Genomic DNA, 22426 nt, shown 5'->3' with positions numbered 1-22426 from the left:
AAATGTATGATCAGGTTCATTTTTTTAGCCCTTCAGATCCTTCCACATTTTCAATCTTTTTATTGTTGTTTAAAGTGAATTAAAATCTTGAAGTTTCTTGAGTTTGGTAACATTCTCCCACCCCCACTGGGATTATTTTAGTGGTAGAAAATCCTCATGCCATTTGTCAATATTGTTTCTTCTATATATTGTTGACGTAAGGAGAGTTCCTCCAGGGGAATCATTACACAGTTAGTGTGTTTGGCGTTCTGTCTAATGAGATCTTCTCTTAGCCTATTCTTAGCACCTTTATGGATTTTAGGTCTGGGAAACCGGTCTGGGATCCCAAAGACTGTCTGTATTAATTTATACTTCAGTTAACATGTGAATGTCCTGTTTGTGCTGCCTTCCTGCCAGCACCTCACATGTCAATATTTTTTTAAAAAATTGTAGCCATTCTGGTGGCTGTGCCAGAATGTGTCTATCACTGTAATTTTAATTGACATTTTCTTTATAATTATTGGTGTTGATCTTCTTTCCAATGTCTATTGGAAATTGAATGTCTGCTTTTGTGAAGTGTTTGCTCAAGTCTCTTAGTCCTTTCTCTACACGTTGTCTTCTTGCTTTGCTGATTTATAAGGGTTCTTTACCAATTCAGAATATGAGTCCATTTCTATTATATGTGTGGCCAGTGGTTTTCCCTACTCTGCTGATTTAAATATCCTATATATTAAAATAAATAAATAAATAAATATCTTATTGTGAAAATTTTTAAACATTAGAGAGATAATTTGTGAGAAAACTATAATGAATCTATAGATACCATCATCAAGTTTTAAGAATGATTACTCCATAGACCACCTAGTTTTGCTTTTACCATATTGGATTATTTTAAAGTCAAGATTCTAAGATATCAAATCCCTTTTTATTTGTAAAAAGGCCACCATGAATCTCTAAAGGATAAGAACAAATTTCTACAATGTAACTCAAATGTTCTTCTAAATTATAATGTTTCTGGTGAATGACAGGATTTTTTATATTTAATAGAGCTTTATTTATCAATCCTTTGCTATATAAACAGTGTTTTGTTTTATTAAATGCTTTCCATACTTTAAGGTTTTAAAAAGTTTCCTATACAATTGTTTAGTGTTTGGATTTTCCTTTAGTTTTGGATTTAAAATCAATTTGGGCTTGATTTTTTTTGGGGGGGGGCTTGATTTTTGTGTGTGGTAGGGGTCAGGTTGTTCTCTATTTTTAATATATAGGCATCTACATAGCACCTTAATTGGTTTATTTCAGTATGGTGCACTAGTTCTGTATTGACATATTATATTAAATATCTATGTATGTGTTAGTTTGCTAATGAACTTTTGGTTCTGTTCTATATGTGTATTTGTCTAACTTAGCAGCAACATTACACTCTTTTAATTATAGTTTGAAATAACTCCTGTTAACTAGGACAACAAATATTCCAATGATGTCCTTCTTAAAAGATTTCTTGGCTATTTTGGGAACTCTACACATTTCAGCATATTTTTTGGAATGAATTCAACTTTACAAATGAAAAACTAAGTGTTGAAAATTATGAGAATTGCATTTAATCTATAAAGCAACTTGAAAAAATGCACAATGCTTATAATACTCAAGCTTCCAACCCAAGTGCATGGACTATCTGTAAGCTATCACTTTCTATCTATCAAATATCTATCCATTTATCTGTCATCTCTATATATTTATTCTAAATAGTATCAGTAGTTTTCATTGGCACATCCATAAGTCTTATACAATGTTTGTTAGATTTATTCCTACTTATATGCTATATTTTAGTGCTTTTTAAAATGATATTTTATATAATATTATTTTTATTTGTTTGTTGCTATTATATAGACATTCTCTTGCTTTTTTCACTGCTTTTGTATTTTGCTACCTTAACAAACTACTGATAAATGTATATGCGAATCTCTTTGGATTTCTACATATTCTCCATGTTCAGTTATAGAATCTGGGGAAAATATACTTTTTTTTCTGATTATTTTAGCTTTAATATTTCTTTTTCTAGACAAGGAATTACTGAGAGGTGTGGTAATTTACCCTATTAGAAGCATAGATGAATGAGTTTCTTTTTTATTGAAAGTAGCTTAGACATCTAATCCAACTTGATGTCAAAGGAAATCATCGCATCTAAAAACTTTGTCTTTTACTTAATTTTGAAAAATTCATTTATATTATAAAGTAGGTCCGTTACCCTTTCGCCAGTGATGTTCACTTACTATAGTTTTCTGTACTGAAATACTAGGCATATACATTTTTATCTTCTGATTGTCTGACTCTTTCTCTTTTCTCCAACTATCAAGCATCCACTCCTGTAAATGGTAGAAGCAAAAACAATCACAGGACATGGTCAATCTCCAAGGAACACTTTTTGTGTACTAAAGAAAAAAATGCCTATTCCCAAAATGTTTAATACATATATACATATGTATATCTAATCTCATAGAATGTTTCATTTTAAAAATCAGTATGGTAACCATCATACTCTAATTTTAAAAACAAAATAAAACTGAATCTTAGAGAACTTAAGGAACATGTCCAAGTAAATTCATGAATAAGCAGTGTATCCCATACAGATAATACAATATATCTAGTTCTCTAGTCTTTGTCAGTTTATATATCTATTGCTTGCTTGCTATTTTTTAAAAAGTAGAACAAAATTTATCCAATATTTTTTTCAAAGTGTAAGAGAATATAACTTTCCAAGATATGAGGAATCTTTCCAGGATATGAGGATATAAAGAACCTGGAGTCTTCAAGAATAATAAATTTTAAAAAACACAAAAATTGTTCATTATGTCTAATTTTGAAGATAGAAAATCGACATAATGACCTGCATATTCAAAAGGCCTTTTAAGTCTACTTTGTTAGGATTTTATAAAGAATGGGAGAATAATGTAGTGAAAAAAACAGTAACAAAAAAGACAAATGATAAGACATATTATGTTTTCATTCAGATGCTTTTCTTTAAAGATTTTAAATTTCTTTTTTTTTCTTTTTTTCTGCTTTTTATTTATTTATTTATTTAGCTCTTTATTTTTTAAATTTTAATATCTTTAATTCTTACATGCGTTCCCAAACATGAACCCCCCCTCCCACCTCACTCCCCATAACATCTCTCTGGGTCATCCCCATGCACCAGTAAGATTTTAATTCACATAATAATTTATCTCAACATTTTACATTAGTATCTATCTTTCTGATTATATCCCATACATTAATATGAATATAAAATATTATAAATCCCCTATTATTTAAGTTAGCTTGCCTGAAAGGCAGAACTTGAAACCAGCAAGTAAAAGTCTTAACTAGAAAATTAATTAGGAAAATAGTGGCTATTACAACTCATTTCGTGAAGACAAAGCATCCAACAAGCTGCTATATCTTTTTTGTTGTTGTTTTGATTGTCTTAAATTGAGTACGTGTATTTCTGGAAAGATATAATTATATATTTTTTTAATTGGAGTATGGCTGCTAGACAAGTTTAAGAATAATAACTAATAAATAAAATACATTTTAAGTTAAATCTATACAAATTCAAAAGCTTGTCTATATAGTTTTTCTCAGAATCTTTCTATAATGAAGAGCAAAAGATAATCCTCAAATACTTATAAATTTTTGCTTTACTGGTTCCAAGAACTTTAACTTATAAATGTGAAACCAAGAGTAATTGTTAGAAAGAATTACTTTAGAACACTGTTTTTCATATTGAGCATATTTGTTCACATTCAAAAACATAGCCACAAAAATCACAGTGGAAATGTCTTATCTTTCCTTTGCTTAGTGAGCAGAAATAGAAATAGAGATGGCTTTCACCTGTTGCATGATTTTGATTTTTTTGGCCCAAATAGCTAACCCATATAGATCAGCATTGATACAAGTTCATTTCTTTCCTTCATGTGTATATAATTCATTCTGAGTATTTTATAATGTCCAAAAATACATACTTTAAAATTATCTGAGGAATTATATAAAACTATCACTAAAAATATTTAATCTAAAATAATAATTTCAATTTTATCACAATATTCCAACCTGAAGACAGGCTGGGGGACTGAAAGTATGTATGTTTGAGACAACAGACATTTAAAGTGACTTCTTTCTTATAAAGATTGTCTAAGTCTAATTCCAGTAGGAATGTACACACGTGTTTTTATAGCATATATGTTTGATTCATCAAATACACATCCTGTCCTGCAATGGTAAAGTCACATTGCACAGCAGGCTGTACTATGGAGAATAACATCCTGTAGATGCCAGACCTAAAATGAAGAAGCAGCATGATAGAGCTGATCTGGGTTTGGTTCATGAAGTGCTGTCACAATAGCTTTTATGATTTTTTTTTCTTCTTGTGCCTCATAATTTTGTATCTGCTGCTGCTGCTGCTGCTAAGTCGCTTCAGTCGTGTCTGACTCTGTGCGACCCCATAGACGGCAGCCCACCAGACTCCCCCGTCCCTGGGATTCTCCAGGCAAGAACACTGGAGTGGGTTGCCATTTCCTTCTCCAATGCATGAAAGTGAAAAGTGAAAGTGAAGTCGTTCAGTTGTGTCTGACTCTTCGAGACCTCATGGACTGCAGCCTACCAGGCTCCTCTATCCATGGGATTTTCCAGGCAAGAGTGCTGCAGTGGGGTGCCATTGCCTTCTCCGAAGTTTTGTATCTAGAAATCAACAAATAATTTAAATCAAGAACTAGCAAACAACGGCCCAGAGGCCAAATAAGCCCCACAAACTAAGAATGTGATTTATAGGGTTAAATCGTTCATTTGAAATGGTTATATAAATATCTAAATAATATTTTTAATTTTTTTTCTCTGGTCCATAAAACTTAAAAGATTTACTATCTAGCCCATTGAGACATGTTTGCCAAGGTTTTTCAAGATTGTTTCTGGAGTGTATACTTCATTGATTCCTTGTTACAAAATAAAAACATATTTGGTTCTTTACCAGCCAAAGTTAAGCCAAAAATCAATCAAAGAATTTCAAATAGAAACCAGTTAATAGAAGAAAGAGAAGTTTAACAAGTGTTTAACAAGTTTAACAAGTTCAACAAGTGTTGAAATCTTCTGATGGGGCTTCCTAGGTAGCACAGTGGTTAAAATAAAAAAAAAAAAAAAATCCCCCTACCAAGGTAGGAGATGCAGGAGATAGAGGCAGATTTGATCCTTGGATTGAATGATCCCCTGGAGAAGGAAATGGCAACTCACTTCAGTATTCTTGCCTGAAGAATTCCATGGACATGGGAGCCTGGTGGGCTACTGCCCATGGGGTAGCAAAGAGTTGGACATGACTGAGCAACTGAGAATGCATGCATAAAACTTCAGGGAGCATTTTGATGATCAGAAATCCAAAGTTACTAGCTGAGTTGTACCCACCCAAAATCAAACATTGATCTCTAACCTACAGTACCCCAGAATGTGACTCTATGGTTGTACTTGGAGAGAAAGCCAATAAAGATGTGATTAAGTTAAGATTAGGGTGGACTCTGATATGCCTTGACTGGTGTCCTTATAGTAAGAGAAACTCTAGACATACAGAGAGAGATGCCAAGGCTGTGCATGCACAGAGGAAAAATCCAGTGAAGACACAGCAAGAAGGTGACTGTTGGTAAGCCAAGGTAAAAACATAAGAAGAAACCTGCCTTGCCAACACCTTGATCTTGGGCTTCTGGCCTCCCAAACCATGAGGAAATAAATGTCTGGTGTTTAAGTCATTCTGCTTATGTTATTCTATTATGGCAGTCCTAGCAAACTAATCCAAGAAACTGCCACCAGTGATCCCTGTTACTATGGGACCAAGTCGTGTGGTTTTCAAGAGGACACCCAAACACGATTATCAAAACATGTCAGTCATCCCATGAAGTGTATACACCCGCACAATAAACTATCTTGCTTCTCTTCTACTTATCTCGTTCTGAGAGTACTGTTGGGACCGGACCTGAGCCATGACGGGCTCAACAGGCCACACTAGGCCTAAGCCTCAGGTGAGTCATGAGTCATTCTGGGAAGCCCCACCAAGGTCCGCAACGAGACCAAGGTCCCCGATAACACCAAGGTCCCCGATGACACCAAGGTCCCCCCTGATGACGCCAAGGTTAAGTCAATCACCACAATGACCCAAGGTTGAGTCAATCACCACACGCCAACTACACTATTGCTGAGACAAAAGACTGCCTGTATATAAGCAGCTGTGATTCAGAGCTTGGGGCTCTCGTCAAGACTCCACTGTGCTGGATGAGACTTGAGCCCTAGCTCGAGCTAGCAATAAACCCCTTTATGCCTTTGCATTGCTGTGGACGTCTTATTCTCTCAGTTTTGGGGACTCAGACACTGGGCATAACAAGTACATCTCTTTCGCCTCTCTTTAGGATAACCTAAATTTGAGTTTTCTGGCTACAAAATCTGGGAAAAGCATTTTCAAGTTTTGAGCACCTGTGATGTTTATGAACAAACAGGAGCAAGTTAATTATACTGGGGGGCAAAAGAAGCAAAGATGTCCTGTCCTACAGTCATCAGTCCTCACATTCTTCCAGCTGTGAGTAATTCTTGAATGATACAAGAACCATATCATGATTTAGTCAAACAGATGCAACTCTCTCTTAAACTTAGATATGCTCACCTTCTCCTTACAAAAAAAGAGCATAAAGTTAGGATAAAGATGACTATGATCATCTTTTTGATGCTAATTTATTTTTACCCCACTCCACTCCAGTGCTCTTGCCTGGAAAATCCCATGGACGGAGGAGCCTGGTGGGCTGCAGTCCACGGGGTCGCTAAGAGTCAGACACAACTGAATGACTTCACTTTCACTTTTCACTTTCATGCACTGGAGAAGGAAATGGCAACTCACTCCAGTGTTCTTGCCTGGAGAATCCCAGGGACAGGGGAGCCTGGTGGGCTGCAGTCTATGGGGTCGCACAGAGTCGGACACGACTGAAGTGACTTAGTAGCAGCAGCAGCAACAATTCCCTTTGGCTATACTGAAAGTAAAGAAATAATTGCAAATTCCATTTTCAGATAGAAAATGTGAGCCAGCAGACAAGTGCTTCGTCATAGAATAGCTATAAACTTGTATTTTTAAAAATACACAATTTATCTACTTTCAGGCAGTGGAAAGATTCAGAGATAACTAAATGGCTTAAGACACAGGCATTGGGAGAACCTCAGGGTCTCAGAAGGTTGAGCAGACAGCATCACCTTCTACACCTTCTATCCTGAGAATACTTACTGATTTGGGGCATGGATGCAATTCTGAGAAATCAGGTGCAAAACTTAAAGAAAATCCCAGTAAAAGGAATGAATGAGGAGGTAAATTGGAGAATTTTTTAAGTTTATTGGGAGCAGTTTAAAGTACTTGATGGGTTTCCAGTTTAGAATATTTATCTAATGTAAATGAAATTGACTGATTTAGAGTTTAGGATCCAGTGGGGAGGAAAGCCCTTCAATATACATTGAACTGCTAGCTGAAAACCCTAGAGTGTTGGGGTAATGTACAGACAAACTGAGTAAGCTGAGCCTTATCAGAGCTGTACTGTAGCTCAGCTCAGCTCAGTACCTTCTTGAAATTTCCTCCACTCCATTTTGCTAGTGGTCAGTAAGGTGAACTCATTTTAGAGGAAGTGAAATCATCTTGAATCACTACACTTTTCACACTTAACATCTAGAATTCCTTAAAAAATTATTATGATTTTTTAAAAAGACATTAATGGAAAATAAAAATTTTAAAAAATGGAAAAGAGAAATTGTCCTCTAGATAGTCCAGATATTGAAAGTGATTGACAAGAGCTTTAAATATTTATGACTATTATGTTCATGAAAGGGAGAAAAGTGATGCTAATTGAAGAATTTCACAAGAGAACTGGAGTCTATAAAAATCAAATTAAACAGGAATTCAAGAAATGGAAGAGTATAATATGTGAAAACCAGAACTTATCAGGTGGGTTTAACAGCAGACTAGACACAGCAGAATTTAGAAATTGCCACTTAATCCAGTTTATAGTCAACCAACAAGTAAATTACTAAAGCCATTGACTGCTCTCAAGCTAACACACTGATTTCAGATTATCTGATAAATACATCTACGTTGATTAATTTGGTCCAATCTAACGTGATGCCCCTTAATTTGATTTAAAGCCTTAAAATTAATTCATTCAATTTCTAAAACTTATCCCAAGTTGAGACAAAGAGAGACAAATATATAGATAATAGATTGATGATGCTGCTACTGCTAAGTCACTTCAGTCGTGTCTGACTCTGTGTGACCCCATAGATGGCAGCCCACCAGGTTCCCCCGTCCCTGGGATTCTCCAGGCAAGAACACTGGAGAGGGTTGCCATTTCCTTCTCCAATGCATGAAAGTGAAAAGTAAAAGTGAAGTCGCTCAGTCGTATCCGACTCTCAGCGACCCCATGGACTGCAGCCTTCCAGGCTCCTCCGTCCATGGGATTTACCAGGCAAGAGTACTGGAGTGGGGTGCCTTGATGATAGATTCTTTAAATTCTTTCCATGTCCATGCTATATTCTCCTAATCCAGATTTTTCATCTGCATAGGGAATGCTGATTTTTGATGTCTAACTATGTGTCTGGATTTGGCTGTGATCTTGTGAAGAACACTATCCTCTTGAAGAATGCTCACATGAAAACATTATTATCTCTCAGATGAAAACATTGTAGTCTCTATAACCATGCAGGATGCAAGATATGTGAGAGGGCTGCCGCACACCTAGTAAGGGAGTCTCAAAGAATTTGATATTTTTCGTTCATCTTAATTCATTCAAATATTCCTATTACAATGACCTGGGTTTCACTCTTTCTTATTGAACTTATTTACTCACAATATCATGCTTAATGAAATTATAAATTTACATTCTGTTTTAATTTAAACAAAAGAACTTTGTTTCAGGCTTAAAAATGATTGATATTTTACTATATGATAAACCATCACAGTAGTTTTCTCTGATGAGGATGGAGCCAAGACTTTTAAGCTCTGAAATTATTTTATAGCTATAATATCTCTGGAGAAGTCAGAGGCAGCTATTCAGCTGCTATTATTTAGCCTAATTCTAACCTCAAATTCTGCTGGGTTAGCACCTTGGTCTCTCAAAGCTTGTCTTCAAAAGACATACCATTCTAAACAATTATACATATAAGTTCCTATCTACTGAATACCAGTGACTACTGGTATCCCACGTTTTCACTGATTATAAAAATGATTTTTCGTTTCTTTTATTGATAATATATTATCTAAAATCAACTCTAGTAGCAAATATTAGATTGGTCTTTAATCAGTACAGGAATACAGAAACAACTCTAAATATTACAGCAAGTTTTTAAGTAGAGTGAATTAGAGACAAAAAAATTCTTTGGAAAGTCTGATTGAGCAAGTTATCAAAGCTCTTACTGGAACTCAGGAGATTAGGAAATGCAGAAAACACAGGATATTGCCTATATAAAAATGTAATGTAATTACTATTAATGTTTAAAATAAAGCAAGAAAGAAAAAAACTAACAATCGATAAAATAGGAAAAATAGCTTTGGTTTAAGTGAACTAGTGGTAGTGCCAAAAATGCTTAGCAAAATAATTATTCTAATGATGAACTAAAAATGAAAACCTTAAATGTCACCATATAGTTGTTGATAGAACAATGTATCAAATACCAACAAAGAACATACGTTTTTTTTTAATGCAAGATACAAGAATTTTAACTGTTTATAAGAAGTTTCATACATCAGTAATAATATTTTCAAATCAGAGGTGCATGCTTTCTTGGCCCTCAGACATCTACAAAGGTACTTAGCTAACAATAATACTTGTCGTTGTTATTGTTTAGTTGCTAAGCTGAATCTGGTTCATTTGTGACCCATGGACTAGAGCCCACCAGGCTCCTCTGTCCATGGAATTTCCTAGGCAAAAATACTGGAATGGATTGCCATTTCCTTCTGCAGGAGATCTTCTGGACCTAGAGGTAGAATCTGAGTCTCCTGCATTGCAGGCAGATTCTTTACCACTGAGCCACCTGGGAAACTCTGATTTAGTTAAAACCCCACTATTCCTTCATGTAGCTATTGATGCTGTCAAGTAAAAAGAACACAAGAGCATATGAAATGAAGAATATATGTCTAGTCACTCAGCCGTGACTGACTCTTTATGACCCCATGGACTGTAGCCGGCCAGGCTCCTCTGTTCATGGTATTCTTCAACCAAGAATAGTGGAGTGGGTTGCTATTTCCTCCTCCAGGGGATCTTCCTGACCCTGGAACTGAGCTCATGTCTCCAGCATTTCCTGCATTGGCGGGCAGATTCTTTACCATTTAAGCCACCTGGGAAGCCCAAAGAATATATATATATATATATGCTGCTGTTGCTCAGTCACTTCAGTCGTGTCCAACTCTGTGCGACCCCATAGACAGCAGCCCACCAGGCTCCCCCATCCCTGGGATTCTCCAGGCAAGAACACTGGAGTGGGTTGCCATTTCCTTCTCCAATGCATGAAAGTGAAAACGAAAGTGAAGTCACTCAGTCGTGTCTGACTCTTTGTGGACCCCATGGACTGCAGCCTACCAGGCTCCTCTGTCCATGGAATTTTCCAGGCAAGAGTACTGGAGTGGGGTGCCATTGCCTTCACTGATATATATATATATACACACCACAAAATAATGACAAAAAGGGAAAGATGATGATAAAGCAAAACACTTCCTAATTATAAAATAATCAATTTACAAAAGAATATTCAGCAATTTTAAATGTGCATGTACCTAATAACAAAGCTTCAAAATACATGAAGCAAAATGGAAAATTCAAAAAAGAAATAACTACTGTTGGCCGTTTTAACAGGTTGGGTATAGTGACTGACAGAATGAATAGCAACTACAAATAACTTACAAATGAAAGACATACAATAACTTGAAAAGCTCTACCAACTAACTTGACTTAATTGATAGCTTTAAATGGCACAACAAATTATCTTTTCAAGTGTGTAGAGAATATTTAACAGAGTAGATCAAACTGTGAGCCATAAAACAAGATTCAGAAAATTCAAATACTTGAAATAACAAAAAATATTCTACAACTACAACCTTGATAACAAAACTGCTGAAATAACATAAAAGAAACTCAAACACCAATATTCTTCAAGAAATAGATATAAAATTCCTCTGAAAATTTAATCATCTATTTCCAAAAATTAATATTTCATGACCAAGAGGGGTGTATTCCTGATATGCAGAATTGAGTTTAAATTCCAATATACATCCATGTAGTTTACTATATCACAATATACAGGAGAAACAGTACATGATCTCTTCAACAGATGTAGAAAATGTTTTTGACAAAATGATGATTCTTTATTAAGAAATAATTCTTTCTAAATTGATCTATAACATAATGTAACCCACATTAATGATTAGATATGGTAAGACATTACATACCTATTGTCTCTCCAGTACTCTTTCCTGGAAAATCCCATGGACGGAGGAGCCTGCCTGGTGGGCAGCAATCCATGGGGTCGCTAAGAGTCGTATATGACTGACTGTCTTCACTTTCACTTTTCACTTTCATGCATTGGAGAAAGAAATGGCAACCCATTCCAGTGTTCTTGCCTGGAGAATCTCGGAGAAGGTGCGGGGTGGGGGGCTCGTGGGCTGCCGTCAATGGGGTCGCAGAATTGGACACGACTGAAGCAACTTAGCAGCAGCAGCAGCATTGTCTCTATTTCTGACAGTGCTTCTAAAACCCTTGTAATTTCATGAGTGAAAGTGGTGCTAAATGTATTTTTTTGTGTGTGTAACATTGGCCTTTTACCTGGATTCTTGAAATAAACCTCCTAAAACCCTTGTAATATCCAGAGTGACAGCAGTGTCTTAGACAGAGCTCCCAAATCCCTTGCAGTTTTCTAGGTAACAGGAGCACCTTTTGTTATAAAGAGGCAACTCTGGGTAGGCTCTTGGTGTTGGGGAGAGGCTGGTCACGAGAAAGGCCAAGCCATGATTAGAAGTTTGGAAATTCCAACCCCACCTCCTAACCTCTGGGAGGGTGAAAGGAGTTGGAGATAGAGTTAATAATCAATCATGCCTATGTAATAAAGCCTCCATAAAAATATATAAACTACAAAGTTTGGAGAATTTCTGGTTTGATGCTGAGAAAGTGGCACACCCCAACAGCATGGGACCAATGATTCTGTGCTTGGAATCCTTCTAAAACTCTTCTGTGTACCTCTTCACTTTGGTGTTCATTTGTATCCTTTATTATCCTTTATAATAAAATGCTTATACTAGAATAATGTATCATTGCATTTATATGGAATCCAGTCTAAGGCAAAACTAACCTATGTCAAGACTTCCATGAGAATTTTCAATAACCTCAGATATTCAGATGACACCACACTTATAGCAGAAAGCGAAGAAGAACTGAAGAGTCTCTTGATGAAAGTGAAAGACTTGGCTTAAACTCAAGGTTCAGAAAACTAAGATCATGGCATCTGGTTCCATCCCTTCATGGCAAACGGATGGCGAAACAATGGAAACAGTGAGAGACTTTATTTTGGGGGGCTCCAAAATCAGTGCAGATGATGACTGCAGCCATGAAATTAAAAGACACTTGATCCTTGAAAGAAAAGTTATGACCAACCCAGACAGCATATTAAGAAGCAGAGACATTAGTTTGCTAACAAATGTCTGTCTAGTCAAAGCTATGGTGTTTCCAGTAGTCATGTACGGATATGAAAGTTGGACTAAAAGCTGAGTGCTGAAGAATTGATGCTTTTGAACTGTGGTAGTGGAGAAGACTCTTGAGAGTCTCTTGGACTGTAAGGCGATCCAACCAGTCCATCCTAAAAAAAAATCAGTCCTGAATATTCACTGGAAGGACTGATGCTGAAGCTGAAACTCCAATACTCTGGCCACCTGATGGGAAGAACTGACTCATTTGAAAAGACCCTGATGCTGGGAAAGGTTGAAGCAGGAGGAGAAAGGACAACTGACAATGAGATGATTGGGTGGCATCACCAACTCAATAGACATGAGTTTGAGCAAGCTTTGGGAGTTGGTGATGGACAGGGAAGCCTGGGATGCTGCAATCCATGGGGTTGCAAAGAGTCGGACATGACTGAGCAACTGAACTGAACTGAACAGAATCTATGTCAAATGAAATTATTCTGCTGATTTTCTATTTGGTAAGGATTAAAAGGATTTTATACATAAAGAATTCTTCTGAGATAATGGATATGTCCTATTTCAAGCTTGGTGGGATGGCTGTATTTGGGAGTAATTATCAAAACACATACCAAAGTTGAATGGGTTTATTTTATGTAAATAATCTCACAAAGAGGTAGATTTAAATATCAAATAATTAGATGTATTAGTTATGCTATATTAATTACAAGAAATGCTATGGAGGATTATTAATTTCTAATCTTCCTTTCTGTGAACTGTAAAAAAAATGAGGTGTCAAATCAACTGCTAGCATGACTAGTATTTAGTCAATTATTTTCAAAATTGGTCAAAATATGTTGTCACTAAAAACAATGCATAATTACTTTGAATACCTCGTTAGTTAAAATACATAGGATCAGTGTGAGCCAGTTTACCTTTATCCTAGATAAAGATCTTTCCAGTGCATATTTCTAGTAGTGTGGTTCTGCTAACTCCAGTTTCACTTCATTTTCTTGCATAATATGAATTTCGGTGTACATAAGATTATTAATTTGAGTTTTCTAAAAGAGGTAGTAAGAATTTAAGACATTGAAAACTGAGGACAGAATCCTTCGAGATTTTTACACTATTTCCCCTCATTATTCTACACCTCCTTCAACCATAAGTAATCTATCAGCTATTCTTTAAAAAATTTATTTACTTTTTTCAAAGAAACAGAAATTAAAACTATTGACACATAAACATTGTGAATATGTTTTATTAATTATTTAATTAAAGCAAACTATATCAGCGGTTTGGAAATTCATTAGTCCTCTTTCGAAGGGAATAAAAGTACATGATGTACTTGACTCACAGTTTTCATACATTTTGGCCTCAAGAGTCATCACAGTCTTAAAAATATTGAGGATCCTAAGGAGTCTTTGTTTTTGTGGTTATATCTACCAATACTATTCATATTTGGCATTATGACTGAGAACTTTTTAAAATACTTATTTATTTAAAATAAGTGAAAGCGAAAGTCACTTAGTCCTGTGCACCTCTTTGTAATCCTATGGATTGTAGCCTGCCAGTCTCCTCTGTCCATGGAATTCTCCAGGCAAGAATACTGGAGTGGGTAGCCAACCCTTTTCAAGGAGATCTTCCCAAACCAGGAACTGAAGCCAGGTCTCTGGCACTGCAGGCGGATTCTTTGCCATCTGAGCTGTTATGAAAGGTAGTTGTATTTAAAACAAAAATAACTCATAAGAAGAGGAGCATTCTTTTTTTTCTTTTTTTCTTTCCTTCTTTTCCCCCTACAAATTTCAAATCTTGAAAGACTTGTTTAACAGAAGACAGCTGGATTTTTAATCTGCTGTGATGTGCTATTAAGGTTGAGGTATATTAAATCAAAACAAAATGGAACAAACAAAAACCCAGTCACACAAATGTATATATATTTAGACGTGGTAGTAGTAATTGCAAAGTCTGTTAATATTATTTTGGATATCATTGCTCATGCTCTGAGAAAATACACCAAAGGACAGCTTCTTAAAGGTTACTTTTAATGTAAAATCTGAGTTCCTATCAATGAACTTTTCTTGCTATATTACATAAAAATACATTGAATAGATTTTTTACTTCTCAAAAGATCTGTACCACCATGAATTCTTCATATTCATTCACTGAGTTATGTACAGCTTCCAAATGTTGACTCAATTTATTGTGTCAAAAATTGAGTTTGTATAAAATCCTACAGATTTTATCAGATACACTTTTAATTTCTGAGAAATTGTCCATCTCATATGGCAGATACAGTTCTTCTAAAATGCTTATTCTCAGTTGAAATATCAAATTGTATCATTGATACATTTGATACAATCATTGATACAAAGTCAACCTATCAGTTCAGTTCAGTTCAGTCGCTCAGTGGTGTCTGACTCTTTGCGACCCCATGAATCGCAGCACGCCAGGCCTCCCTGTCCATCATCAACTCCCGGAGTTGACTCAAACTCACGTCCATCGAGTCAGTGATGCCATCCAGCCATTTCATCCTCTGTCATCCCCTTCTCCTCCTGCCCCCAATCTCTCCCAGCATCAGAGTCTTTTCCAATGAGTCAACTCTTCGCATGAGGTGGCCAAAGTACTGGAGTTTCAGCTTTCGCATCATTCCTTCCAAAGAACACCCAGGACTGATCTTTAGAATGGACTGGTTGGATCTCCTTGCAGTCCTGTAACCTTTAAAAAAGTCTACGTTTTTCCTAATGGTTATTGGTTGATTTTGTTCCTTTCTAGAGAAAAGTCCACAAGTACCTGTCAATGTGTATAGTTCTCCTATCAGTTGCTTTCTCAGGAAAAAATGGTGCTATGGGAAAAAAGCAACTAATTCAGCATGACAAACAATTATACAAGTGCTTTTCCTATAGACAGCCACTTAGTATGGTTTTTTTACAAAGTGCTTCCCATTTTGTAACACAAAATACTAAATAAAGTAAAATTTACAAGAGTGTTATTTTATACAGTTAATATTTTTCACTTTTCCATCAGGGACATTCATGTGTATTACTGCCATTGATTTGTGTTAGTGTGTGTTTGGTTGTTGAGCAAAAAAAAAAAAGAGAAAACACAATGTGAGAGTTGCAAGTGATGTTTTATTTGGGGCAAAATGAGGACTATAGCCCAGTAGACAGCACCTCAGATAACGCTGAGAAACTGCTCCCCAGAAGCAGCGAAGAAGATCAGTAAATATGTGATTTTGGTGAAGGGGGAGTACATGCAACATCTTTTTGCAGAAGGTTTCAGATAATCACAGGGAACATTAGTCAGCATGAAGGATTTTAGTGCTTTTCTAGATATGAGGAGATACAAGAATTGGGCTCGTAAAATCAGCTCCTAAAAATATTTATTCTCTGAAGGCCTGTTCTGCCAGTTTTTCCCAGAGCACAGAGTGCCTCCTTTCTACTCTCCACCCTGAACTCCTTTGAGGGGGGTGTTGAAGCTCAGCAACTGAAGTAGCCTACAACTTAGTCCTGTGGAGGTAGATAGCAAGTGCCAACCGCAAGTGCCAATTTTTAGCTGACATGGTGAAGAACATGGTGATTAATTAGTAGGGCCTGGCATGACTGTCATGATTCTTTCTACGGCACAGTTTTACCACTTTCGTTTTTGTAACATCAGGATAAATGTCAGCGCAATGAAAAAAGTCCATTGATGTCTCAGTGTTATTATGAAAGCAGTTTGATCTCATTGAAATTAAATGATGTTTGCTCCTTGGAAGGAAAGGTATGACAAACCTAGACAGCATATTAAAAAGCAGAGACATCACTTTCATGACATAAGTCCTTATACTTAAAGTTGTTTTTCCAGTAGTACGGATGTGAGATTTGGATCATAAAGAAAGGTGAATGCTGAAGAATTGGTGCTTTCAATTTGTGGTGTTGGAGAAGACTCTTGAGAGCCCCTTGGACTGCAAGGAGATCAAACCAGTTCATCCTAAAGAAAATCAACCTTGAATATTCATTGGAGGGACTGATGCTCAAGCTCCAATTCTTTGACCACCTGATGTGAAGAGCCAAGTTATTGGAACAGACTGATGTTGGGAAAGATTGAAGGCAAAAGAAGAGGGCAGCAGAGGATGAGATGGTTAGATAGCATCATCCACTCAATGGACATGAATTTGAGTAAACTCCAGGAGATAGTGGAGGACAAAGGATCCTGGCGTGCTCCAGTCCATGGGGTCACAAAGAGTTGGACACAATTTAGTGACTGAACAGCAACAACAACATAGATACCTAAAAGGATGTTAAGAATGTCCAAATCTTCCTAGACCACACTTTGAGAATCACTCTGCTAAGGCACAGTCAACCCGAAACTTGTCATAAGTGTGTAGTGTGTTTTGAGCATCAGTTTCTTTCCTAGAAGATCTCGTACATTTCAAAAGGGTGATTAATTAGAGTTCAAGTAAAAGAGTCTCTGCTATCCATATGAATAATAGGAGAGCATACCATTTTCTCCTAAAGTAGAATTATTTCCAAATCCATTATTAGTTCTCTTTAAAATTTGAATGACATTTTGAAGGGTGTATATTATTAGCTCCATTTTATAGATTAAGAAATTGAGGCCACTGTTTGGTGGAGACAATAATAGATCTTAATTCATAGGATTATGATTTTGTTTAAAAACATTTCAGTCTCACATGAAAGTTGGAATTCAGAGAAAAAGGGAAAAAGTTGCTTTGAATTTATTTTCACTGAGAAATATAATTTATATCTATTATATATTATATGCATTATCTGTTCCTGATCAAACCTGATGACAGTAAAATATCCAGGAGATCTTAGTTCAAACAAAAATAATTGTGCTTAATTGAAGGACATCATCATTAATCCTAGTCAATAAAATGGTTAATAGATAATCCCCTACAAGGATGCCAGCTCGGATTCAGTCTTTTTTTTTTTTTTTTTTTTACTTTACAATATTGTATTAGTTTTGCCGCATATCAACATGAATCCGCCATGGGTGTACACATGTTCCGTCTTTAAAATGGCACCTTCTCTTGAATATCTATAAAGGCAAAAGAAGAAATCTTTTTTTTTAAATATAATTTATTTTTTACTTTAAAACTTAAAGTAATCAATTCTGTTATTTAAAGTTTCTTTAATGTAATTTCCTCTAATATACTGCATTATTTCATTAATCTCATTGTTTGGTATTCTAAACCAATACTCCATTATTAGATTTGGTTTTTTTTGCTCTGGTGCCTGCTCTAGGTAGAAAATTAGTTTTTGAACAAATTCAATATATCTAGAAAAAATTAAATGTCCTGAATTACCAGTCTGTTATTTGAATAGAATTTTATTTTCCTGCAAGTGAACTTTGCAAGTATCAATGTCTTAAACTTCTGGGGCTGAATCCCAGTGTCTGGTTCCTACAGATGTAAACACTTGATTGGTCAAAATTTTGGCCTTTTTTTTTTTCTGTCCTGTTATATTCTGAGATACACATATAAGATGAGAAAAATAAAAGTTTGGTTCTTAAAGAGAAGAATTTTTGCAGTATGCTCATGACACCTAAACTGCTGCCTCCCAAATCAGTCAGATGGGCTATTATAGCATTCTGTGCAAAAAATGCTAATGTGCTTACTGAAACTTCTCACTTCCTAATCGTCCTGGCAGTGACCACAATAGCCATCATACTTTCTATGTAGAGTCATCCTTGATTTAAATGTAACCAGAATCCTGGCATTCATGTAAAATTTAAGTTGTTCTAAAATTCAAAGTCTCCCCACAACTTTAGTGGCAACAAATTATTATTTAATGTACTGAGAGTAGTGTATCTCCAATAGTATAAACATTGCTGCTGCTGCTAAGTCGCTTCAGTCGTGTCTGACTCTGAGCGACCCCATAGACGGCAGCCCACCAGGCTCCTCCGTCCCTGGGATTATCCAGGCAAGAGTACTGGAATGGGTTGCCATTTCCTTCTCCAAGGCATGAAAATGAAAAGTGAAAGTGAAGTCGCTTAGTCGTCTCCGACTCTTAGCGAGCTCATGGACTGCAGCCCACGAGGCTCCTCCGTCCAGGGGATTTTCCAGGCAAGAGTACTGGAGTGGGGTGCCATTGCCTTCTCCAGTATAAACATTAGATGACTTAAATGTACTTTCTGTTGATAATCTTGGCTACCTTGTAGGGCCATTCCCAATATCCATCAACCCACATCTGGGTTTTCCTTTTCCTCCCATTACTTTGTATCTAACTGTCAGCATTTTGATTTTTGGTTTTGTTTTGGCTTCTTTTTTTTTTTTTTTTTTGGAAGGAACATTTCCTCATTTTTCTTTATGTATCTCCCAGTATAAACCATACTTTGTCTCCTTCAGGGAAACATTGAGAGCCACACCCTGAAGGCAACTGGAATAGTCTTACAATCTCACCATGAACTCAATCTAGAATTCTGAGAAATTTTGTCAAGTGACAAAGCAGCGGCCACCAATTACACCAGAGAAATCACAATTGGCTCCATCATGCACTGTGTGTTTTGGAATGTGCAGTACTCTTTAAAGATACACTAACAGGCCCTAACGTAAAAAGGTTCAATAACAGAAGCTTGACTGCTTTCTATTTCAGTGCTTTTCATCTGTAATAACATCCTCATCAAAATTCAGTGACAATCCTTAACATTTTACTAGAAAATTAAATTGAAGACCAGGTGACTTGTCTTGATAAATTATAACAATGCATTAATTACCTCCCATTTCTCTTGGATCCATACTGCTTTTTTAATTTTAAAGTTAAAATCTTTTTTTTTTCATTCAAAATTGTTTCATTCACTTTGTTACTACTTCAAAAATGTCTCAGACACTACAACCAATGGATTCAAAACTGAGTAGGATGAAGTAGATGCCTCTGAAGAGTTGTAACCTAATAGGATAATCAGTAGACAGTGTAAGTGGCATATGAAAATACAATTGTGCCAAATAGTATATTTTGGATGATTCTGTCAAATGTGACCCTTGGAACATTGTGTCTATAAATTTACCTAATTAGTTTGTGCAAGATGAAGAAAAAAAAAAAAAAAGAACAAAATTTCTAAAGAATCATTGTCAATGTATTCACAAGAGTGGATTTAGCACCCTGAAGTGCCCTCAGTTTCTAAAAACCTGAGATAAGTCACTTTGAATAAGTCACTCAACCCTCCTAGCCCCACCTTTACCACCTAAAAAAACACAGGGAACAAATTATTGAACAGTCTCCTTGACAGTTCCATAGATTTCTGATGAATGGATGCTTCCGAGTGCCCATTGTTTACCGTTTCCACAGACAGGACTTGCTTAATGAAATGGCTAATTAGATTTCTGTAATCCTGTAGTCTGTGTGTGGGAGGTGACATTTTGGCAGCATTTCTCTCATGGCTTCTTCAGTGTGATAGGGAACATTCTCCCTTAGCCAACTTGGCTTTTGTTGTTTTGCTGGAATGGCAGTTCCCTCTGTTGGTGTAATGAAATCACTGCCCTCCCAAATATAGGTCCACCACTCAGCAGTAAATAAAAAAGAATAGGAAAATGGTCATCTGATTAAACAGGCCCATGTTCAGAATCCATTTGCAAAATCAAATAACAGACTTGGATTGAGTTCAGAATGGAGAAAGGACTTAGGTATTATTACATAGTGTTGTACTTATTCATTGATGGGCCGAATGTGGAAGGATCTGAAGTCCCAAATTCTTATTCTTATGATCCATAAGAAGCAAGTCTTTCAAAAAGCAGGGGCAGCAAGACTATTTTAGACAGAATTTTGTAGACTCTAACATCTTATTAGAGCCAACAAGTAAAAGACTAGGACCAAAGAGACAATCCCAGTACAAAATAAAAATTATTTAAAATACTTGGACAATAACTAGCATTATCATTTAAAATTTGATAATTATTAAGTGTAAAAAATATAGAGAATTCAATTAATATAACTTTATTTTCTAGAAATTCTCCTAAATTTTATTTTGAGCTACCTTTTTATCAGGGTGGCAGAAATTTGATATTAATCATATTGAACATCTATACTTTTCTATGAGATTATATCAAAATTTGTACTTTTCAACTGATTTCAGTGTGGATGTTAGGTATAGTTCCCAAAGCCAGAAGCGTCTACAAAAATACCTTCAATCCATTCAGACCTCAGTCCTAAACCCACACAGATTATACCTGAGGTATTCCTTTAGATTCATATGTCCCTGATACTTCTGTGCTATTCAGATGCATGGGAGACATTTATTGACCTTCAGACCAGGCATAGGGAATATCTTTGATTCTGACACCATAATTGTTAGGGGAGAAACACTGAAATTGCACATCCTGGCCAGGCATTACAGTAACCACTTGCGTGAGTTACATTAAGACAGAAGATCCTGGTAAGGAACATGGAATTAACAAACCACTACCAACTAGAAGAATTTGAGAAAAGGCCAAAGGAGATGCCCGACCATATGCCCTACAAACCTCCCAGAATCCTCCTCACTGGAATCTATCTTGACTAAGTGGTGCACACGCTACCAGGAAGGATGCTGAGTCAGAATGATTGGCCAGAGATAATCCAGAAACTAATCCCATCAGCATAACACCTGAGACTGCAAACCACATGGCAGAGCAGTCTTCCTGGGTTCCCTTACTCTCCTGCTTTCCACCCCAGTTCCCCTTCCTAATAAATTCTCTTGCTTTGTCAGCGTGTGTGTCTCTTCAGGCAATTCATTTCTGAGTGTTAGACAAGAGCCCATTCTTGGGCTCTGGAAGGGGTTCCCCTTCCTACAATAAGCCTACCTAGACACACAATAGAGTGTGCTCACAACTTCCATTCCTGCCCCCAGGCCACTTTGTTCATCAGCTGCTGGGGTCCAGCCCCGGTGGATCCAGGGTGATTCGAAGGTGGGGACGGAGTCGGCGTCCTTGGAAAAATACATATTTAATTACAGATATAGGGAGAGATTAGAAGTGGATAGTGTAATAGGACGATTAGTGGAGAAAAAGAGGCTGAATAACTTGGATTACGTGGAATAGCATCCTGCTCCAGATGGGAATTCAGCCAGAAAAATGGGAGCAAGAAAGAAGCGACATGGGGGAATCAGTCTTTCTGGAAACTGATCCGATTTCTTTATTTTTGGGTGTGCTTATATACCTTTTGTTACACATAGGGATGAATATAGAGTCATGCAGGAGTCAGCAGTCCTGACCTTTATCAAAATCAGGTGTTTCACATAAATGTATAAAAAAGGTACATCATCTTCTGGCCATGAGTGAGACCTGCTGACATTTTATGATCCTTTCTTTCTGATAACCAAAAAACTAATTTCTTCCAAGGGTGTTTTTTCTTAAACCAGGCCCCACCCTCCAAATAAAGTTACATTCCTATAGGGTGAGGGTGTAGTGAGTTACAATCAAGAAAGGAATTTATTTAACCCAAGGTTAACATGATTAATCTTAAAGGTTAATACTTATTTCTCCTATATGCTTAAAGGTTAATACTTATTTCTCCTATATGCTTGTTATATTCATTATAAGGGTAGGGAACATGGAGATTTAGCAGCAAACATCAGCCCAACAAATGAAAATCCTTTCACCAATGTTCCCCTTAAGATCTATTTAGTCTTAAAATATGATAAAGTTACATCTTTACATAGCAAGATCACGGTGATTTATAACAAAGCACAGTGATCTATTATAAAAGAGAAAATCCATTAATTCAAAATGTCTAGTATTGCTAACATCAAACTACTATATTTCCTTTGCTA

This window comes from Ovis canadensis, chromosome 15, assembly GCF_042477335.2.
Source record: "Ovis canadensis isolate MfBH-ARS-UI-01 breed Bighorn chromosome 15, ARS-UI_OviCan_v2, whole genome shotgun sequence".
Lineage (NCBI taxonomy): Eukaryota > Metazoa > Chordata > Mammalia > Artiodactyla > Bovidae > Ovis > Ovis canadensis.
Note: the sequence above shows the minus strand (reverse complement) of the source record.